The sequence below is a fragment of the Melanotaenia boesemani genome, chromosome 5, assembly GCF_017639745.1.
Source record: "Melanotaenia boesemani isolate fMelBoe1 chromosome 5, fMelBoe1.pri, whole genome shotgun sequence".
NCBI lineage: Eukaryota > Metazoa > Chordata > Actinopteri > Atheriniformes > Melanotaeniidae > Melanotaenia > Melanotaenia boesemani.
In genome coordinates, this window is record NC_055686.1 from 30923831 (window position 1) to 30946172 (window position 22342).

At 35.9% G+C, this 22342-nt stretch overlaps 1 long non-coding RNA gene across 1 annotated transcript; it reads right to left on the bottom strand.

Moving 5' to 3' along the window:
* Positions 1 to 3393: 3393 nt before the first annotated feature.
* Positions 3394 to 5544, bottom strand: LOC121639934. The gene is made up of 3 exons (XR_006010280.1): positions 5512 to 5544; positions 4001 to 4258; positions 3394 to 3501 (listed from the first exon to the last, which is right to left on the bottom strand). It is a non-coding gene; the product is annotated as an uncharacterized LOC121639934 (long non-coding RNA).
* Between the last annotated feature and the right edge of the window lie 16798 nt (positions 5545 to 22342).

Below are 22342 nucleotides of genomic sequence, written 5' to 3' on the forward strand. Positions count from 1 at the left end.
TCCAATTTTTTTTCGAAATACAACTGATGTAAATTAGGTAAATTTGACCAAAACACATGTTATCTCAAAAACAGTGCTTAGATACTTTATGACTACCTAACATATGTTTTTCGAGTTGTTTTCTGAAGTTGAAAATGGTTGCTGTTAAAAACAAAACTAAGGATCCAAAATAAAAACAAAGTATTAAATTGAATTTCATACTAGTAACAGCTGTGAGTTGTAGTCCACTGCTTCTAATGTTCTCAAACACAGAGAACAAAGTGAATGTGTATTCAGTCCCAGCAGTGAGAGATGAGACTGTGTGAGTTACTGGTCCATCTCCATCTGGTGCAGTGATGTTTGTCTCTGTACCATTAAACTGGAGAACAAAGCTAACATTGTAGTTGACTTTACTCCACTGCAGAGTGATACTGGTCTCATTTTGTGCTGCTGGTCTGAGGTTTTCTGCATTCTTGGGAGCTAGATAATAGATAAAATAAAGAGGTGATGTTGGAAAAAATATCTTGGAAAATAATTTGGGCCACATTAAATTTCTATGCCTGGAATCATAACTCTCAGAGAATTTTCAGAATAATTAAAGGAATCGTCAAAGTCATATATTAGCAAATCATTAGCATCTCTCACAGAGTGTGTGCTTTATATACATGTGTTTTTTTTTAACTGACAGATTGATGCACCATTAATTTAGGAATAGTAAAGATTGCAATTTACTAAAATGTTGACATTTATGCTATACCATATCCTAATGAATGAAAGATATTCCAAATACAACTGATGTAAATTGGTTAGTATCATCTGACCACAAACATGTTGTCTCAAAAACAATGATTAGATATTCCATTAATTCCTAACATGTAATATTAATGTTTTTTTTTTTCTGAAGATGCGAGTGTTTGATGTTAAAAAAAATACTAATGATCCAAAATAAAAACAAAGTATTAAATTGAATTTCATACCAGTAACAGCTGTAAGTTGTAGTCCACTGCTTCTAATGTTCTCAAACACAGAGAAGAGAGTGAATGTGTTTTCAGTCCCAGCAGTGAGAGATGAGACTGTGTAAGTTACTGGTCCATCTCCATCTGGTGCAGTGATGTTTGTCTCTGTACCATTAAACTGGAGGACAAAGCTAACATTGTTGTTGACTTTACTCCACTGCAGAGTGATACTGGTCTCATTTTGTGTTGCTGGTCTGAGGTTTTCTGCATTCTTGGGAGCTAGGACAGAGAAAAAAGAAAGTGTTGATGTGAATACAATCTTGGAAAATAATTTGGGCCACACTAAATCTGTATGCCTGAAATCACAACTCTCAGAACATTTCATAATGATTCAAGGAATCTTCAAAATGACACAGTAGCAAATCATTAGCATATCGTACTGAGTGTGTGCTTTATATACATGTTTTGTTTATTTAAAACTGACTGACGTCTCTACCATCAATTTAGAAATAGTAAAGTTTTGATTTACCTAAAATGTTGACATTTATGTTATTCCATACCCCAACAAATCCAATTTATTCCAAATACAACTGCTGTAAATTAGGTAAATCTGACCACAGCACATGTTATCTCAAAAACAGTGCTTAGATATTTTATGACTACCTAACATATGTTATTTGAGTTGTATTTTTTCTCAAGATGAAAGTGTTTGCAGTTAAAAAAAAACAAAAACTGATGATCCAAAATTAAAACAAAGTAATAAAATAAATTTCATACCAGTAACAGCAGTAAGTTGTAGTCCACTGCTTCTAAAGTTCTCAAACACAGAGAAGAGAGTGAATGTGTATTCAGTTCCAGCAGCGAGAGATGAGACTGTGTAAGGAACTGGTCCATCTCCATCTGGTGCAGTGATGTTTGTCTCTGTACCATTAAACTGGAGAACAAAGCTAACATTGTTGTTGACTTTACTCCACTGCAGAGTGATACTGGTCTCATTTTGTGCTGCTGGTCTGAGGTTTTCTGCATTCTTGGGAGCTAGGACAGAGATGAAAGAAAGAGTTGATGTGAATACAATCTTGGAAAATAATTTGGGCCACTCTAAATCTGTATGCCTGAAATCAGAACTCTCAGAACATTTTCAGAACGATCCAGGGAATCTTCAATGTGACATATTAACAAATCATTAGCATCTCTCACAGAGTGTGTGCTTTGTATACATGCTTTATTTATTTAAAACTGACTGAGGTGCCTACCATCAATTTAGAAATAGTAAAGGTTGCAATTACTTAAAATGTTGACATTTATGTTATTCCATACCCTAACAAATTTAAGTTATTCCAAATACAACTGCTGTAAATTAGATAAATCTGACCACAAAACATGATATCTAAAAAACAGTGCTTAGATATTTTATGACTACCTAACATATGTTATTCGAGTTGTATTTTTCTCAAGATGAAAGTGTTTGCAGTAAAACACAAAAACTGATGATCCAAAATTAAAACAACGTAATAAAATAAATTTCATACCAGTAACAGCCGTAAGTTGTAGTCCACTGCTTCTAATGTTTTCAAACACAGAGAAGAGAGTGAATGTGTATTCAGTCCCAGCAGTTAGAGATGAGACTGTGTGAGTTACTGGTCCATCTCCATCTGGTGCAGTGATGTTTGTCTCTGTACCATTAAACTGGAGAACAAAGCTAACATTGTTGTTGACTTTACTCCACTGCAGAGTGATACTGGTCTCATTTTGTGATGCTGGTCTGAGGTTTTCTGCATTCTTGGAAGCTAGATAATAGATAAAATAAAGAGATGATTTTGGAAAAACAATCTTGGAAAATAAATTGTGTCACATTACATTTGTATGCCCGGAAATATAACTCTTAAAGAATTTTCAGAATAATCAAAGGAATCTTCAAAGTGACATATTAGCAAATTATCATCATCTCTCACAGAGTGTGTGCTTTACATACATGTGTTTTTTTGTTTTGTTTTTAAAAACTGACAGATTGATGCACCATCAATTTAGAAATAGTAAAGTTTACAATTACCTAAAATGTTGACATTTATGTTATTCCATACCCTAACAAATCCAATTTATTCCAAATACAACTGCTGTAAATTAGGTAAATCTGACCACAAAACATGAGATCTAAAAAACAGTGCTTAGATATTTTATGACTACCTAACATACATTATTCGAGTTGTTTGTTTTCTGAAGATGAAAGTGTTCGCTGTTAAAAAAAACAAAAACAAACAAAAAACCTGCTGATCCAAAGTAAAACAAAGTAATAAAATAAATTTCATACCAGTAACAGCTGTAAGTTGTAGTCCACTGCTTCTAATGTTCTCAAACACAGAGAAGAGAGTGAATGTGTATTCAGTCCCAGCAGTGAGAGATGAGACTGTGTAAGTTACTGGTCCATCTCCATCTGGTGCAGTGATGTTTGTCTCTGTACCATTAAACTGGAGAACAAAGCTAACATTGTTGTTGACTTTACTCCACTGCAGAGTGATACTGGTCTCATTTTGTGCTTCTGGTCTGAGGTTTTCAGCATTCTTGGGAGCTAGGACAGAGATAAAAGAAAGAGTTGATGTGAATACAATTCTGGAAAATAATTTAGGCCACATTAAATTTGTATGCCTTAAATCAGAACTCTCAGAACATTTTCAGAATGATCCAAGGAATCTTCAATGTGACATATTAGCAAATCATTTGCATATCGTACTTAGTGTGTGCTTTATATACATGTTTTGTTTATTTAAAACTGACTGACGTCTCTACCATCAATTTAGAAATAGTAAAGTTTTGATTTACCTAAAATGTTGACATTTATGTTATTCCATACCCCAACAAATCCAATTTATTCCAAATACAACTGCTGTAAATTAGGTAAATCTGACCACCGCACATGTTATCTCAAAAACAGTGCTTAGATATTTTATGACTACCTAACATATGTTATTTGAGTTGTATTTTTTCTCAAGATGAAAGTGTTTGCAGTTAAAAAAAAACAAAAACTTATGATCCAAAATTAAAACAAAGTAATAAAATAAATTTCATACCAGTAACAGCTGTAAGTTGTAGTCCACTGCTTCTAATGTTCTCAAACACAGAGAAGAGAGTGAATGTGTATTCAGTTCCAGCAGCGAGACATGAGACTGTGTAAGGAACTGGTCCATCTCCATCTGGTGCAGTGATGTTTGTCTCTGTACCATTAAACTGGAGAACAAAGCTAACATTGTTGTTGACTTTACTCCACTGCAGAGTGATACTGGTCTCATTTGGTGCTGCTGGTCTGAGGTTTTCTGCATTCTTGGGAGCTAGGACAGAGATGAAAGAAAGAGTTGATGTGAATACAATCTTGGAAAATAATTTGGGCCACTCTAAATCTGTATGCCTGAAATCAGAACTCTCAGAACATTTTCAGACGATCCAAGGAATCTTCAATGTGACATATTAACAAATCATTAGCATCTCTCACAGAGTGTGTGCTTTGTATACATGCTTTATTTATTTAAAACTGACTGAGGTGCCTACCATCAATTTAGAAATAGTAAAGTTTTCAATGACCTAAAATGTTGACATTTATGTCATTCCATACCCTAACAAATCCAATTTTTTTTCGAAATACAACTGATGTAAATTAGGTAAATTTGACCAAAACACATGTTATCTCAAAAACAGTGCTTAGATACTTTATGACTACCTAACATATGTTTTTCGAGTTGTTTTCTGAAGTTGAAAATGGTTGCTGTTAAAAACAAAACTAAGGATCCAAAATAAAAACAAAGTATTAAATTGAATTTCATACTAGTAACAGCTGTGAGTTGTAGTCCACTGCTTCTAATGTTCTCAAACACAGAGAACAGAGTGAATGTGTATTCAGTCCCAGCAGTGAGAGATGAGACTGTGTGAGTTACTGGTCCATCTCCATCTGGTGCAGTGATGTTTGTCTCTGTACCATTAAACTGGAGAACAAAGCTAACATTGTAGTTGACTTTACTCCACTGCAGAGTGATACTGGTCTCATTTTGTGCTGCTGGTCTGAGGTTTTCTGCATTCTTGGGAGCTAGATAATAGATAAAATAAAGAGGTGATGTTGGAAAAAATATCTTGGAAAATAATTTGGGCCACATTAAATTTCTATGCCTGGAATCATAACTCTCAGAGAATTTTCAGAATAATTAAAGGAATCGTCAAAGTCATATATTAGCAAATCATTAGCATCTCTCACAGAGTGTGTGCTTTATATACATGTGTTTTTTTGTTTTGCTTATAAAAACTGACAGATTGATGCACCATCAATTTAGAAATAGTAAAGTTTACAATTACCTAAAATGTTGACATTTATGTTATTCCATACCCTAACAAATCCAATTTATTCCAAATACAATTGATGTAAATTAGGTAAATCTGACCACAAAACATGATATCTCAAAAACAGTGCTTAGATATTTTATGACTACCTAACATCTGTTTTTCGAGTTGTATTTCTTCTGAAGATGAAAGTGGCTGCTGTTAAAAAACACTGACGATCCAAAATAAAAACAAAGTATTAAATTGAATTTCATACCAGTAGCAGCAGTAAGTTGTAGTCCACTGCTTCTAATGTTTTTAAACACAGAGAAGAGAGTGAATGTGTATTCAGTCCCAGCAGTGAGAGATGAGACTGTGTGAGTTACTGGTCCATCTCCATCTGGTGCAGTGATGTTTGTCTCTGTACCATTAAACTGGAGAACAAAGCTGACATTGTTGTTGATTTTACTCCACTGCAGAGTGATACTGGTCTCGTCTTGTGCTGCTGGTCGAAGGTTTTCTGCATTCTTGGGAGCTAGATAATAGATAAAATAAGGAGGTGATTTTGCAAAAACAATCTTCGAAAATAATTTGGGCCACAATTTCTATGCCTGGAATCATAACTCTCAGAGATTTTTCAGAATAATCCAAAGAATCTTCAAAGTGACATATTAGCAAATCATTAGCATCTCTCACAGAGTGTGTGCTTTATATACATGTGTTTTTTTTTTTAACTGACAGATTGATGCACCATCAATTTAGGAATAGTAAACATTGCAATTTACTAAAATGTTGACATTTATGTTATCCCATATCCTAAGAAATGAAACATATTCCAAATACAACTGCTGTAAATTGGTTAGTAAAATCTGACCACAAACATGTTATCTCAAAAACAGTGCTTAGATGTTTCATTAATACCAATATATGATATTCACGTTGTTTGTTTTCTGAAGATGAAAGTGTTTGCCATTAAAAAAAAAACAAAAAAAACCTGAACCTGTGTTTGGTGAAATTCTGACAAAGATGGCAACTTACTGTATAACAGTAATTCACTGAAACTGTGATGCAGTGTGTGTTTTTTAAGCTATAATACAACTTTTTGTTACATCAAGCAGTACATTAACAAGACATCAAACTCAAGACGACACTTACTGCTTACATAGCAACAAAATCTGACTAATTTTCTCCTTCAAATTTTCACATGGTTCCCAACGTTGTGACATATTTTCTTTTCTTAACTATAGCAAAGTGAATCATTTTGTACTATTTTTAAGCGTTCCTTTCACGTGGTTATGCTTTATCATTATTAATAGTATTATTTATATAACATAATTTCCGTGGTTATTTTATGGATGGATAACATTCACACAAAAGAAATGGTAAATGCTGTAAATTAACAACATGTAGGTTTTGCAATAGAACTGTAATTTTATTAAAACATTATCTGATGTTATTTTTCTTTTAAGTCTTTCCCATTTACATAACTTTCTGTTATTAAAACACTTTTATATTTTGTTATACTAAAAACCTGAATTCCCAGTGTTTGTAAGTGATTTTTCTAAATAAATCTATTTAAACTGCTTTAATGAAAACTTAAACAGTAAATAAAAGAGTAGATACATTACTTTTATTGTAACAGATGAATGGGAACGTTTGGGTACAATCTTCATCCGACCATTTTCCCGAATTACTGAATGATGTGGCAACACACCGCGCTCCATCAGAGTTTGGTCTACCAGTATCCCAGTTCATGAAGAGAGAGTTGCTGCCATCAGACCACAATTTCTGGCGATACAGGCCAATCCAGACAGTGTTTAAGCCTACCAGGTTTTTGATGACGATGTTATTCTCTGTTTGATTCCTTATACTGTAAAAAAGAACACCATATTAACTTATAAGTACAGTATATAGGTTACAGACCATTAACTTCAAGATCAACTCATGAGTAACAACATACACAAAACAAATCCACTACAATATGACTTTTATAATTGTTTGACATAATGTAGACTCTATCCATTTAAGGATCTGCTAACATATTTAAACAATCTCTGAAACATGAGGGGAACTTTATTCAACAACTTTGCTGTTAACTAATAAACAAGGTTTACACGTACATGTGTGATATGCTGCAGATTTAGGCATGTGTACAATTCCAGACAAAGATAAACAACTTGTATGGAAAATAAAATAACAAAAGATTCATAAAAAGATCTTAATAAAAAGTAGAAACAGATAAAACAGTAAAAACAATGATGGTCACATTGTAACAGTGTTCTTTCTGATGAGCTTCATTTCATCAACAGAATGCATTAAAACATGTCCAGTCGTACATCATGTACACCAGTTCATCCTTAGTGTTGACTGTACCTGGCTAGATCAACATAATTCTTTCTGCAGAATGTCTGAGCATCAGTCCAATTCATTGTTGTGCTACTGAGAACAAAGGATGGCGTGCCATTTACTGTACCTGCAAATACATGTTTAACAGAAATAATAGATGATATTAGAACAGACTTGAAATAGAGTTCTAATGGTTTGTTTAGTAAGTTCAAACAGCATAAAAACTCACCGTTGTAGCACACAAAACGTTGTTTGTAGCCACAATTATTGTCATTCCATTCTCCACTGTAATATCGTTCAACACAGTACTCTTGACCATGATAATTGTTTGGCTCATAAAAATTCCAGTTTCTAAATGTTGTCCCTGCTTCACCATAGAAGCTGCTGTCATTTAGGGACCATCTCCAACTGTTTATCAAGTCATCATAGAGACCTATCCAAGCCTTTCCTGTTAAAAAAAAAGTTGTTCATACTAGTATTGACACAAAAAGGCAAATATTGATTGCATGTAATATTAGTCTGTGTAGTTCAATTATTATGTTTCATTGCTTTCTAAATTAACAACTGCGTTGGGCATGTTGCTTTAAACACTTAATTAGGTATAATTACTAGTTACTTCTCCTAAACTGTAACTGAGCTGCAGCATTATAAAAGTAGCTATTTACCTAAATATAGTAACATCCGCTCTTCTATTATATTTTATTATTATACTGTTGTAACAATGTGAACAGCATTAATTGATTTAATCTGATTAATGACACGCTTTAATAACACTTTTATGTTGCCTGTTGGTGTCTGGACAAGGTACATTTCTTACATACATACAGCACTGTATATTATTTGTTTATAAATTTACTATCTAAAACTCACCTGTGTAGCTTTGTGTGGCCCCATTAACAGCATTAACATCTGCTGTGTTTTCAATGGTTGCCAGGTCGGTGAAGTCACGTCTGCAGAAACTCTGAGCACTAATCCAGTTCAGATATGTGTTTACAAAGTAGTACTGACGGGTCTGGGCGAAGGCAACACTGATCACTGCTGCTAAAAGAAAAGATACTCAGGTTTTCTTTTTCCCTTTTAATTTAGTTTATTTTTATTAATACTTGTGTTGTGTCATGCTTTACCACAATTATCATCTAAAGAAACACTGAATGCTTAGTGAAACCTGTTGCATTTAATCACCAGTACATAACAATTAATGAGATTAGGTTTCAGTCTGTCTTTGTAAAGCAGTATTTAGAGTTCAGTTTAGTTAAGAGCAGTAATGAATAAATACATCAATCAATCAACAAATAAATATTCATCAATACAAAATGACTTTTGGGGGAATTATATTTAAGTTCCTCTCCCTTCATTCAGTTATCTACAACTGCAAATCAGACAAAGTTAGTTAAAAGCTTCCTGTCAAACAGGTGTGATTTTTGCCTGTTATTGTGTGACAACGGAAAAAAACTAGTTCATTTGTCCTTTTTCATGTCAACTTCATTTCAGTTGATCAATTCCAGCCTTTTAAGCCTTTCAGTATAATCCAGAAAAGTGGAGACATGTTGATTTTTCAGATATTTTGATAGGAGTCCATCCTAGTATCTAGATTCTTTTTTTTTTTTTTTTTCTTTTTTTTTAACAAATGGTTTAAATGTTGATAGTAAAAATATCAATATTTGAAAAAGTAACTGCATAAGATCCACTCACTTGGAGCATTGTGCACTTAAACCTTGAATTAAAGATAGTTTATGCGTTTTTACATAATACATTTTTAATTTTTTATAGTCTCTAAAAGTGCGTTCTAACCAATGGTACTACAGGAATCAAACTCATCTACTTCAAATAAAAATCCAAATCTGGATCAAACAAACAGCACTAACCTGCAAGCACAAAGAAGATCAGCTTATGATCCATGTGTCAAACCTTAAAAAAGATGCATCATGTTAATTCAACTAAAAAAGTTATCTTACTCACCTGTAAATTTATAATAAAATCACATTTATGTGAATATGTACCAGCATGCAAATAAACAATACTACTTCTTGCAAAGTGTGGCAGTTTCTGGGTAGATCCCACTTACCAACCTTGAACTCTTCCTCCTGGAACACACAGCACTTCCAACAACCTCTGAGCATCAGTCAGCGTGTGCTTCTGCACTTAAACTTGTTTTAGCATTTGTTAGTGCTCAGCTGCTGTGAAAATTATTTGAGGGTGTAGTCAAAATTTATTATTAGATCCAGAACACAGCATCTTTGGAATCTGGAAGTACCAGCAAGATCATCACACTTAATGTTTTCCTCTTCATGACTGACACATGGGTTAAAGATGTGCTCCAACTAGTTTTACTTTGATTTACCACATAGTGATTGATGATATTCTTCATTTATAATGGTTTTCAAAATTTACATATAAACTTTACATTCACCCTTCACTGATACAATACTTCACTTTTATGTTACGTTTTACTTTCAAGAATTCCATAGTACTCCTGTGATGAACATAAAAAATTACTGCTTTAATACATTTTTAGTCATATCCATTACATGTCAAAGCGGGCCGCACAAGTCTCAGTTTGCCATAAAAATTACCTAATTAATTTTAACCATTTTACTTCATTTTTGTGTAATTTTGATTTGATGTTTGATTTATTATAGGGGATGGATTCAGATTAAGTACCCATCCTGTCACAAAATATAAAAGAAACAGAACAAATCCAAATGTTGCAACCACTGAGTTAAGGTCCATTAAACTACATAGGTTTTAGTGAGAAGATTTTGCATTATGCTTCATGCTAGGAATCAGATGCAGGTTACATAAAGTTTCATAAAACTTGTCAAGTATGACAGGCTCTGATAATTCCCCCCAGGTTACATGTGCTGTCAAAATGAAGCTTATTTCTGCTGTTTCTCAGATAAACGTGCACAAATCACTATGTTAAAAATAAAGGTTGGTTTTAGTTCATTCGTATGTACATGTACATGCCTGCAGTGAACTGGCAAACCACATTGCTAATGCTGGTTGTTGGCACAAAACAGCAAGATCTTTGTTTAATCTGAACTTTTGCTACTCACTTAAGCTCTGCTCATGTGTCTATTTGTGTGGTGATTTGAAGAAAATTTCAACTTTATTTTAAATAATCTTGCTAACATTAAAAACAAACAAACAAAAAAAAAACCTACAAAACACTGTCACTTATCTTTATTAGGATCTCCATTAGCTGCAACAAAAAGCTGACAACTCACCGTCCACACATGATCCAAACAGTTTTCATGGTTACTTAGTTCAGGTTACTAATGAGTAAATAAATTTAACACAAAAACACCATTCTGTGATTGTCTTACATAAATATATTATTTTTTATTTCTTCATTGTGAAGGATGATACTTTATTGATAAAGCTAGCATATAAAAACAAACTAAAAAAAATGTAACAGTTACAATATCAAGAAACTCAACAGATCAGTTGCATCTAAAAACATAACCTAATTATATATATATATATATATATATATATGGCTTATGTTCAGTAAGAAAATGTTGCCTCGCCTATCTGTGCGCACGCTCGTGTGTGCGTGTGTATGTGTTTGTGTGTGTGTGTGTGTGTGTGTGTGTGTGTGTGTGTGTGTGCGTGCATGCATCTTTTCGTTAAGACAGCCATGGCAGTTGAAAAGGCAGAGAAAAGGAAAATAAACAACCAGATATGTTTTAGTGCATTAAAACAATAAGTATAAGCAACATCCTTTGTAAAAAATCAAAGGAACTTTTATGAAGGATATTATAATTATCAGAATGAAACACAACGAATTGAGTTCAGACAACACAAAAACAACGAAATCGTGGCCTTTTGTTAGGCTGATCTGCTTTCGGAGAGATATGGCGTCTCTCAATAAGAACTGTAAAAATGAAAGATTCCGTGGAATTAAGTAGGAAGTTCAGAGTGAAAGCCTGAGGCCCTAAATGACAGTACAATGGGCAAGTACAGCAAGCACTTAAACATGAGTAGGAGGATGAATCATACCAGGAAGGGTTTTGAAAGAAAAGTATGTTTGCATGTAATAAAGCCAATAATATAATAAAGTTTTTGAGCCAATGACATAGTAACGTTTTGTCAGTAATATAATAAGTTTATTACATTACTGATTCGTTACTGCGTTACAGGCCTAGCATGAAAAGAAATCCATTGGAAATGTAAATAATTGCAGCCAATCATGTATTAATATGCAAATGCTACTGCATGTCAAGAGTTTATATTTCTTTTTGCAGTTTTGAGATGGCAAAAGAATAGCTAATTCATGTCAAGCTAAAAAAGTCATGTGAGTGACTAGACCAGGGATCTTCAGCTCCAGACCTCTTGGGTCAGTGTCCTGCAGGTTTTAGATGTTTGCCTGCTGCAACACACCATGTAGTAAATTGTCCAAATTTCTTTCCTAAAAATTCAATAACTGAGCATTCTTAGCTTAATACTTAAACTTAACTGGACAGAGTTTTAATCTAATAACTAAAGAAAGAGTATGGTCCAAGCCGACTGTGTTCTTCAGCCTTAAGATACCAACGTTCTCAACAGGAGCAGGACGGTGGTTATGTGCTATTTCATGGTTGGAAAACATTAACTCAAAAGAAATGATAAATGCTATAAATTAACACGTTTGTTTTGCAAAAGAACTGTCATTTTATTTAAAATGATCTTATTTTATTTTTCTTTTAAGGCTTTCTCATTTATATAATTTTCTGCTATTGAAACCTTTTTTTATTTGTTTTACTAAAAACTAAATAAATTTATTTAAACTGTTTTAATGACATGGAAATTTAATCAGTATTTAGGAGTAGATACATTACTTTGTTTGTGACAGATAAATGGGAATGTTTGGGTACAGTCTTCATCTGACCAGTTTATTGACCAAATTACTGAATGATGTGGCAACACACCGCGCTCTGTCAGTGTTTGGTCTACCAATATCCCAGTTCATGAAGAGAGAGTTGCTGCCATCGGACCACAATTTCTGGCGATGCAGATTAATCCAGACAGTGACTGAACCTGCCCAGATTTGGATGCTGTTATTTTCTGTTTGATTCATTATATTGTGAAAAGAGCACCATATCAACTTCAAGATCAACTGATGAGTAGCAACATACACAAAACAATTCCACTACAATATGACCTTTTTTTGGCATAATGTAGACTCTAGTAGACTCTAGCCATTTAAGGATCTGCTAACATATTTAATCAATTTCTAAAACATGTGAGGAACTTTACAACTGTGCTGTTAACTAATAAACAATGTTTACATGTGGGATTCCTATGCTGCAAAGTCAGGCATGTATGAAATTCCAGACAAAGATAAAAAAAAAACTTGCATGGAAAACAGAAAATGATTGATAGACAAAAAAAATAAAAAAAAAACACAAAAGATTTATATAAAAATATTTTAAAAAGGTAATAAAAAGTAGACACTGAAAAAAACCAGTAAAAACAATGATGGTCATATTTTAATATTGTTTCTGATGAGCTTCATTTCATCAACAGAATGCATTAAAACATATGTTTTGTTTAGTCGTACATTATTTTGTTGTTCCTGCTCAGTTGCTCACATGCTGAAAATAATTACTGTTGGGCGTAGTTATAATGTTTTCCTCAAAGCCAAAAAAGTGCATCTCAGGAATCAGGAAACACCAACAGAATCGAACAGTTAAGAGACTAAGGCCCTGATCTATTAACGCTTTGCGTGTACTAAAACAGGTGCAGACGGCTTTGCTCCGCTAAAATCGGCCCAAGCTTATCTATCAAAGCCGCAAACATGGAACTGCGTCAGTTATCCTGGCAAAACTGCGCCGCTCTCCACTTTGCGTTTCTGAAGCTACTGCATATGCATTATGGGCGTTCCGGCCAGAAAGTGCACATTAGTGGGAGGAGACTATGCAAATAAATCTGGTTTGCGCAGCAGTGGGATTCATGTAGCCCGCAAATAGTTTGCGGTGTTTATGTTTGCTCTAAAAATAGCGTTTCTGAAAAGCAGGTGCTAATTGGCACAACAGTATACGCGCAATGGCTGCAGTAATAAATTTAAGGAGGAGGCACAGACACCATGAAAGGCGACTAAGATAATGCATTTTTTTCAATTATATTAATATATTTAGAATGCCAGAGAAGAGGATTGTGGAGACGATCCAGCGTTGCAATATTAGAATTGCTGGATAAGTTTAAAGACTTTATCATGCCTGTCTTTTATTATTATTATTATTATTATTATTATTATTATTATTATTATTATTATTATTATTTCTTTATAGCTTTTAAACCTTTATTATTTCTTATTTGTTCCTTGCATGTTTTTATATGTACAATACCTTGGTTCCTAAAGGTTGTTGTTAGTGTGCCTTATAAATAAATTGAACTTGAATATGAAACTATATTGCAGCATTTCTGGTGACATTTAGATTTTTTTCCTCGACTTCCGCAATATTTTTATTTGTCTCCTTTGTTTGTCTCAACTTCTATCGGATAAAAGTTAATTTTGCGTTTGCGGTTTCCTTGCTCTCCAGCACCTTACATGACAGAGCAAACAGCGCCGCTAAATCCTCATTTAAATACTGCTGTTTGCTCCGCAAATGATAACAGGAGCAGTCTTAATAGATCAGGCGCTAATCGTAGAAACATAACCAGAGCAAAACTGCGCAGCAAATGTTAAATAGCGCAGCAGTTTTGCCCTCGTCATAACTCAGCCCCTAAGTTTTTCTCTGACTGGTACAAGGAAATAATGATGTGCTCCAACCTGCTTTAACTGGGGGACCCACAATGCATCATAGATCTGACATTTGTAACAAAGGGTTTAATGAGTCAGAGTCATACTTTACATTCAACCTGATTAAAGTTATTAATTCACTTTAATGCTTATATGTACTTGTAAAACTTTCATAGATTTCTGTTATTAATCAGAATTAAAAATATCAACCAACAATAGACAAAATCACTGAATGCCAAATAGATGTATTAAGAGGTGTTAATGTCTACTGGGTTAAAGGTCCCATATTATAAATTTTTTCAACAATTTCATATGTCAAGAACAGTATGAACTACCAGGGATGGTGGTAAGATCTCAGACTCACCCCTTTGAGCACACATTCACTAAAAAGTGGAGCAAGCAAGTGAGAAAGGAGACAGAATTCTCTCATTTTTGGGCCTCATACACAGGCTATGAAGACATATATGACTGTTAGAGAACCTTTAGAAAATGAATTTTGCATAATATAGGTGATTAAAAACTAACTTGTATTGTGACAATTCCTGAGTGCTTGAATTGAAGGCAACTGCACTACGTTTCTTTGTTCTTGAAGAGGTTGCATATTTTTTAATGTGAAAGTTTTCTGTAGTTTGATGGACTTTAATGGACTGTTATTGGGACATTCCTGGTTTGAAAGTTATTGTAGTTGAATGTGTGTTGCTGACTCAGTTTCTTATCTTGTGGGTCACTGAGGTTTGCTTTTACCTGCAACTCGTTTACATACCTGGTCAATGGTGTTTAGTTCATATGTTTCAATGGATGAATGGTGAGAAAATTGCCAGTGGAGGAAAGTCAGGTCTAACTATGAAGACACTCATACTGATTGTGGACGACATCTGGGCCACAATCCAAACTCAAGTAGAGATCTTTACTGAACATGTCAACAATGTGGACAACAAGTCCAGTTCATGAAGGATGAAGGAAAAATAAATGAAACTGCCTTTTAAAAAATGTAATGTGCAGATTAAGGAGGCTGGAAATCTTAACACTGAGGTAAACCAGACATGTACGCAGACTAACGCCGGCTCTTTGTCCTGTACTATTGACTGGTAAACAAATGAGCCATCATCATCATCAGAACTCTGCATCGTTTGGCTGAGAGTGTTCCCTCAAATAACACTGTAGATATCAAAACTAGGCCTTTGTCAGTTCGGTCAAATAATGTTAAAAAACACTACAGCAAACAGAGAGAAAAGAGGAACAGGCTGAAACATTTCTTTTGAGTGTCTGGGAGATTTATAAGGATCTTCTTCAAACACAACAACATCTAACCCAAAACACCCTGGAACTGACCTTTATACAGGGAAACTAAACTACAGTTTCACAAGCACACGATGAAAATTAAGAATAATCTTCATGTTAAAAATCAGCAGTCAAGACACTTGTTTGAGGATAGTAGTTTCCACAATATGGACGTGGAAGACAGAAGTTTTGGGAGACAAGTGAAAGAAGTCAATTATGGTAAACAGGGAAGAAAAGACCAACTTTAAAGAGAGCAGTCGACCCAAGGTACTACTTAGCCACAAAGCATTCTTGCCTTTCTTCCCCAGGCATTTTAAAGCCATACACACCTTTTACACACCTACACACATCTACACACTTAGTTGCTATGATGATAAGGAAGTTGTTTAGAAATGTTGGGGGATTTTCCCTGGTAGTTTCTAACATAACTTTTTTTCCGTAGTAAGTTGTTTCCTTGTTCTAATGTACCAAACTGTACAGAACTTTTTATTTTTATTTTATTTAAAGGTCCCATATTATGCAAAATTCACTTTTTAATGGTTTTGGAACAGTCATACTGGTCCCCCCGCATGTGTAGGAGACCCGTAAGTGTGAAACTCTTTCAGGCGCTCTCTCTCCCCCCTGCTCCACCTCTAGGGAAGTAAGCGCTGAAATGAGCTTGTTTGAAAGCGTGTACGTTATGACGTCATAAGGGACAATAACCACTCCCCACAGAGCGATGGACCCGTCTACCGGCTCTCAAAGCCCGCCCTCTAAAAATCACCTAGCGCCCAGTGTTTTTCCCTCTTCGGCAACCCTCGTTAGCGGACATGGCTAAGCGACAGAAGCACTGTTCTGTTTGTGGCTGCATAAATGAACACGAAAACGTTTTTTTACTTCCATCCACTGAACCCACGAGGACTGAGTGGATTAATTTTATTTTTGGAGGAAATGTACCCGGAAAACTTCCAAAGGTTTTGCATGTCTGTGGCCAGCATTTCAAAGAGGACTGTTTCCACAACATGGGTGCATGGAAAGCAGGCTTCGCCAACCGTTTGAAGCTGAAGCCAGGTTCAATACCAACTGTCCGTGACACAGCTGGAGAGGTAAGAGCAGTACTGTTAGTCTTCTTGCTCGAACTTCTTCAGGAATGGGTTCCGGTGTTCCGGCGTTTGTTTATCCTTCACTACGCTGTAATCAGCGTCTAGTAACCGCTAAGGCCTAACCTGTCAATCACCTCATGACGGGCGATGCGATGGGCGGCGCCAACAGCTGAGCTGCTCCACCAGGGTTCCGCCCACCATAAACGGCACATTTCTGAAGCTGCTAAAAAGAGGGAGGTGAAGAGAAGCCGCTGCACTCAAACTGAGGGTCGATTTGTCCATACCATGGCGGAAATATTTCATTTAGATATTAATGAATGGTCTCAGATTGGGAATAAAGTGTATAATATGGGACCTTTAACCTTTATTTAACCAGGTAAAAAAAATGTTTGAGAACTAGTTCTCATTTACAAACATGACCTGGCCAAGAGGCCCCAGCAGGAATAAATAACATACATACATATAAACAGACAACTGTGCATACACAGGACCACAATGCAACAATACAATACAAAAAAAAAAAAAAAAAAAAAAAAAAACGCAGAGTGAGTACAAATATATAAAAATGAAAGGGGGAAGAACACAGTATATAAGACGGATTTATGTGAGAGAAAAAGTAGTGGAGAAATGTTTGTATATAAGGGAGAATCAGCATCGTCAGCAGGAACAAGTATCTACAATAATCTGTTGAAGTCTCTGTCTAAACAGAGAAACAGATATCAGAGCTGGAAGTTTGACAGTGTTCTGCAGTGTATTCCAGTCATTTGCAGCGGCAAAGTGGAAGGAACTGACTTACTGCAATGCATATTACTAGGTATTGATATTTAAACATGTGTTGTGTATACAAAAAAGGGTTGCATAGTTTCATTGGTCTTCATCAGAATGTAGATTACTTTTCATCAACATCTAAACATGATATTTTGTGATTAACTTAAAAGCCGTCAGCCAATCAGTAGCATTAAATACTTTGATTGGTAATACTTACCAGGTTTCCACTATGAGAAATAGACAGTGGCCTCTAAATTCATGTAGTGACGCAGATAAATCTAATTTCAGCAAGAGGTGTTCAGAGTAAAGGTTTCTTTTTTCTTTACATGATGTCACAGTAAATGTGGGAATGCATACCCCACGTTTTTAGAGACACATCATTAATAAATACTCATGAGTTTTCAGAAGTCTCTTTAAAGTACTTTTCATTGTGTATTTTACAAATATCCTGAAAACAGATAAAGATCCATTCTGCCAACATACTCAGCTTCCTCAAAGATCAACAGATTCATTAAAATGTGAACAAAACAAAGATAGAACTGAATAACCACTGTCAGTGTGATTGTTGAATTACTCACATACTTGCACACAAGCAAAACACACACCTTGCTGTTATGCTTGATAGTCGCTGCACTTGTGCAGAATAGAAGGCAATTCAAGCAGGTGCTGCATTCAGGGCTATGGGGAAATCAAAAATAAGAATAGAAAAGTATTTTATGTAAACAAGATTCAATTTAACTCAAAATTTCACTTAACAGATATTTTCAATAAAGTTATTTTATTTAATGAATCCTGACATTGTGTTGGAGGTTAGATTTAGCTTGTGTGAGCATCAACTGCAGCAATTTCTTCTTGTATAAAAGATAAATAATAAAATAAAAACATAACTTTAGTCACTAATTTCAAAGTGCTGGATTGTAAAATGACAGCATAATTGATTTTTTTTATCAAAAAGAGGAATAATACCTTGGCTTAGCCATTACCCTACATATTTTAGACACTCCTCTGCTCCAACACTCCTGATTCAAATTAAACTGATCCAAAAGTCAGGTTTTCCCCAATTAGTCATTCGTTTGAGTTAGGTGTGGTCCTTGAAGACCAGAGTTTGACATTCCTGTGTTATAAGGTCTATCATACTAACTGATTAACAACTTTAGAAAATATGCTACTAATGCCAGCTGCTTGAAACACCTGTTAAGTTAGCTAACTAAACTTCTGACGAGTGGAAAAGGGGCACAATTATTGTAACTAAAGAGTGAAAAAGTTCTGTGAGCACAGGAAATTAATCAATCAATCATCAAATAAAAAAATCTTAATGGTCCTAATTTGGACACGTTTAACAACAAAAGCAACACGTTAGTTACCTTGGAAGCATCTTCTTTCTGAGGACTATTGCTGCAATGGAGACAGCAACTCTCACAGTGGCAAGCTGTTGATGGATATTTGAGATTTTTGAGGTAAAGAAGGACAAAGGGGAATTGCAGAAGTCAGCTGAGTAAAGGTGAGGAGGGAACGTGTCGGGAGGTTTTGTGATATTATTGAACAGTGGAAAGAGGGATTTAGAATTTCCTTCATTAGAACAGATTAAGCCTGAATAGAATGTGGAGTTTACTGAAGCAATACAGTGCTTATATAGAAGAATGTGGCTATTGTACATGTCCTTGTGAATGGTGAGTCCAGTTTTCTTGGCAAGGCATTCAAGCTGGTGTCCTTTGGCTTTAAGCTGGCGCAGGGCAGGAGTGAACCACGGAGCAGAGTGGGGGAGGGAAACACATCTGTGTTTCAGTGGAGCAAAGATGTGAAGAAGGTTGTTGAGGTTATCCATGCAGTGAGAAACTAAATTATCGGGAGTGGAGGTTATTTATGGCAGAAGAAAATGTGTTGAGATTGATATCCCTGATTTTCCTGAAGGAAATAAAACGGGTAGGGTGGGTTTCATTAAGAGACACACTTAATTTGAAGGAGATTAATTTATGAAGGGGATGTGACGGGCAATAGAATCAGTAGGAGATACACCAGAGCAGCAAACCAAGTCCAGAATATTATTTTTGGAGTGAGCAGAGAACTTTATTGTTGTAGTCCAAAACTGTTTGGACAGGATCCAAAGTCTCTGGAAAGAGGACTGCTGTCCTTGTCCATATGAATGTTAAAGTCACCAAGTTTTATCAGATTTGGAGAGCGTGAGGATAGATGGGCCGCTAAGTCATACAAGAAGTCCTTATTAGGTTTAGGTGGTTGGTACACAATACATAGAATAATGGGAGTTGAACCAGAAAGTTGTGAGGCCATATATTCAAATAATTAAGCGCCAGAGCCTCAAACGGCTTTACACTGCTGGAGGTGAATCTTCACGAGATTGCGAGAGTGGCACGGCAAATCCTCAGATTCACTGGATTTACCCTGCATCGACGGAATGGAGGAGAACAGGAGTGGCGGGGTTGGCCCATGAGAAGCGAGCCAGGGATGCCTTCAGCCTTACCAGATGACCACTGCGTTTGTGGGGGCGTTTCTGTCGTGGGAGGATGGCCGACGCCCTGAACAGGTAAGCCAGAATGCCTGATAGCAACAGGGGAACTCCAGCATTGTACTGAAATTCTAGAAGAAACTGATTATACATCAGCAGAGACTCCGATATTAGGGAGTCCATGTCATCTGTACACCCAATATGTTTGCGTGTCCAAATTATTCAAGCCATAAGAGGAACATAATAAAAAAAACAATGAACACACAATATCAATAGTTAGAAGGTGATACCCTAAAAGGATAAATGTTAAAAAAAAGTTTCAGATCAAATTAATCAAGCTTGTTGATTAAACCTTGTACAAAATTATAGTGATTATATGCGTGGTATGCACTATCAAAATAAAACACACACACACATATCGCAAACATGAACAAACCTTGCAGAGCAGTGTATTTTACCATGGAGCAGCAGACTATAATTCTTCAAAAATACGAAGAATTTAAAAATATAATTCACGCTAAAAGCAACACTGTTGCTGCAGCAAAAGCCAGGAAGGAATGCTGGCAGAAAATTGCCAACTCCATTAATGCGTAAGTTTGTCAGATTATCCAATAATAATTAATGGGACAATATAAACTGACAGCACTCACTGTATTACAGCACAAACTTTTCTGGGAATGCTTTATTTACATCACATTTCCCAGTTCTTTAAAGGATCTGCTCCCATGTGAGCGCGTTATATGTTAGCAATTGAGGTTCTGTACTTATGTCATGTGTGAAAAAGAATTACCACTATTATTAACCTCCATTTCAGAAGCAACCCCAGTGGAGCTAAAAGGACTTGGGAGCAAGTAAAGAACAAATATAACAACATAATTCAAAGCTTTATTACTGTATCTGTTGTATGGATGAAAAGAGCACAATTCATCTATTTTTTATTGTTTACAGCCCACAGGGAAAAAACTGCCACCAAAAAGACAGGGGGTGGTCCACCCTCTCAGGTTTATACTCCTACAGAGGAGTAGGCACTGTCAAACAATGAGGGTTGCCCCTTGATGGAGGGCGTGGACGGGGGGGTGTCATCAGCAGCACTCGCGGGTCATTTGTTATGGGTATGTCTTCAATGAAGTTATGTAAAGCAATGGGATTGTTTCAATCCTTGGCTGAGATGCATGGTCTCTACAGTTGAGAGTGAGACCCTAACCCTGAAGCTGCTGCCCCCACCCACACAAGCTCTGTCCTGTATAGAGGTAAACATAACTTTAGAAGTATAATCAGTCATATTTCAGCTGTGGTTTGTGACAGATGGAGGCCAGATGAGGCACACTGTCTGTGTGCTCAGAAAGACCATCTCCCGCTCCATCCTTCCCTCACTAGTGAACAAGACCCTGAGATACGTAAACTCCTCCACTTGGGGCAGGACCCTATCACAGACCCGGAGAGACCACTCAACCCTTTTCCGGCTGAGGACCAGGGTCTCGGACTCGAAGGTGCTGATTCTCATCCCAGCCGCTTCACACTTGGCTCCAGTGAGAGCTGAAGATCATGGCCCGATGAAGCCAACAGAACCATGTCATCCGCAAAGAGCAAAGACCCAATCCTGAGGCCACCGAGCCGGATCCCTTTGACACCTCCACTGCGCCTATAAATTCTGTCCATAAAAGTTATGAACACAATTGTTGACAGAGGGCAGCCTTGGCGGAGTCCAACCCCCACTGGAAACGATTCTGATTTACTGCCGGCAATGCGGACCAAGCTCTGACACCGGTTGTACAGGGACCAGACAGCTCGTGAGTCCAGCACTCCATACTCCCGGAGTACCCCCCACAGGAGTCCCTGGGGAACAAGGTCAAATGCCTTCTCCAAATCCACAAAACACATGTAGATTGGTTGGGCAAACTCCCATGCCCCCTCAAAGACCCTGAAGAGGGTGTAGAGCAGGGGTTCTCAAATACAAATCTTAAAGGGCCACAAAGAAATGTTTCAATAAATCAAAGGTCCGTTTATTGAGGTCAGTCAAGCCACATGCCATAATACTGTAATATTTAAAACTAAATGTCCTTTTCATTCAAAACAACAAAAGTACATACTAACATAAAATGCATTTTGACATAAATTCAAATAAATACTTCAATAAACCAACAGATTCACCCCCTGCCATGAATCAAAAAAATATATATTAGGAGGGAGGTTAAAGAACACTTGTTTTAAATAGAGACACAAAGAACCACAAGAAAGAATGAAAAATGTATTCCTGCTCTAAGGTGAATCAAGCATCTCAGGAATTTCAAAACTAACATAGATGCTAAAATTCAAAATTTCATTTTAACAAAAAAATCAACACCTTCCTAGATTCCTTTGGTAAACAAATATATCAAGATCTCAGGAATCAAAGTGCAATGACAAAAAGTGCAATGACAAAACTATTTTGAAGTGTCAGTGT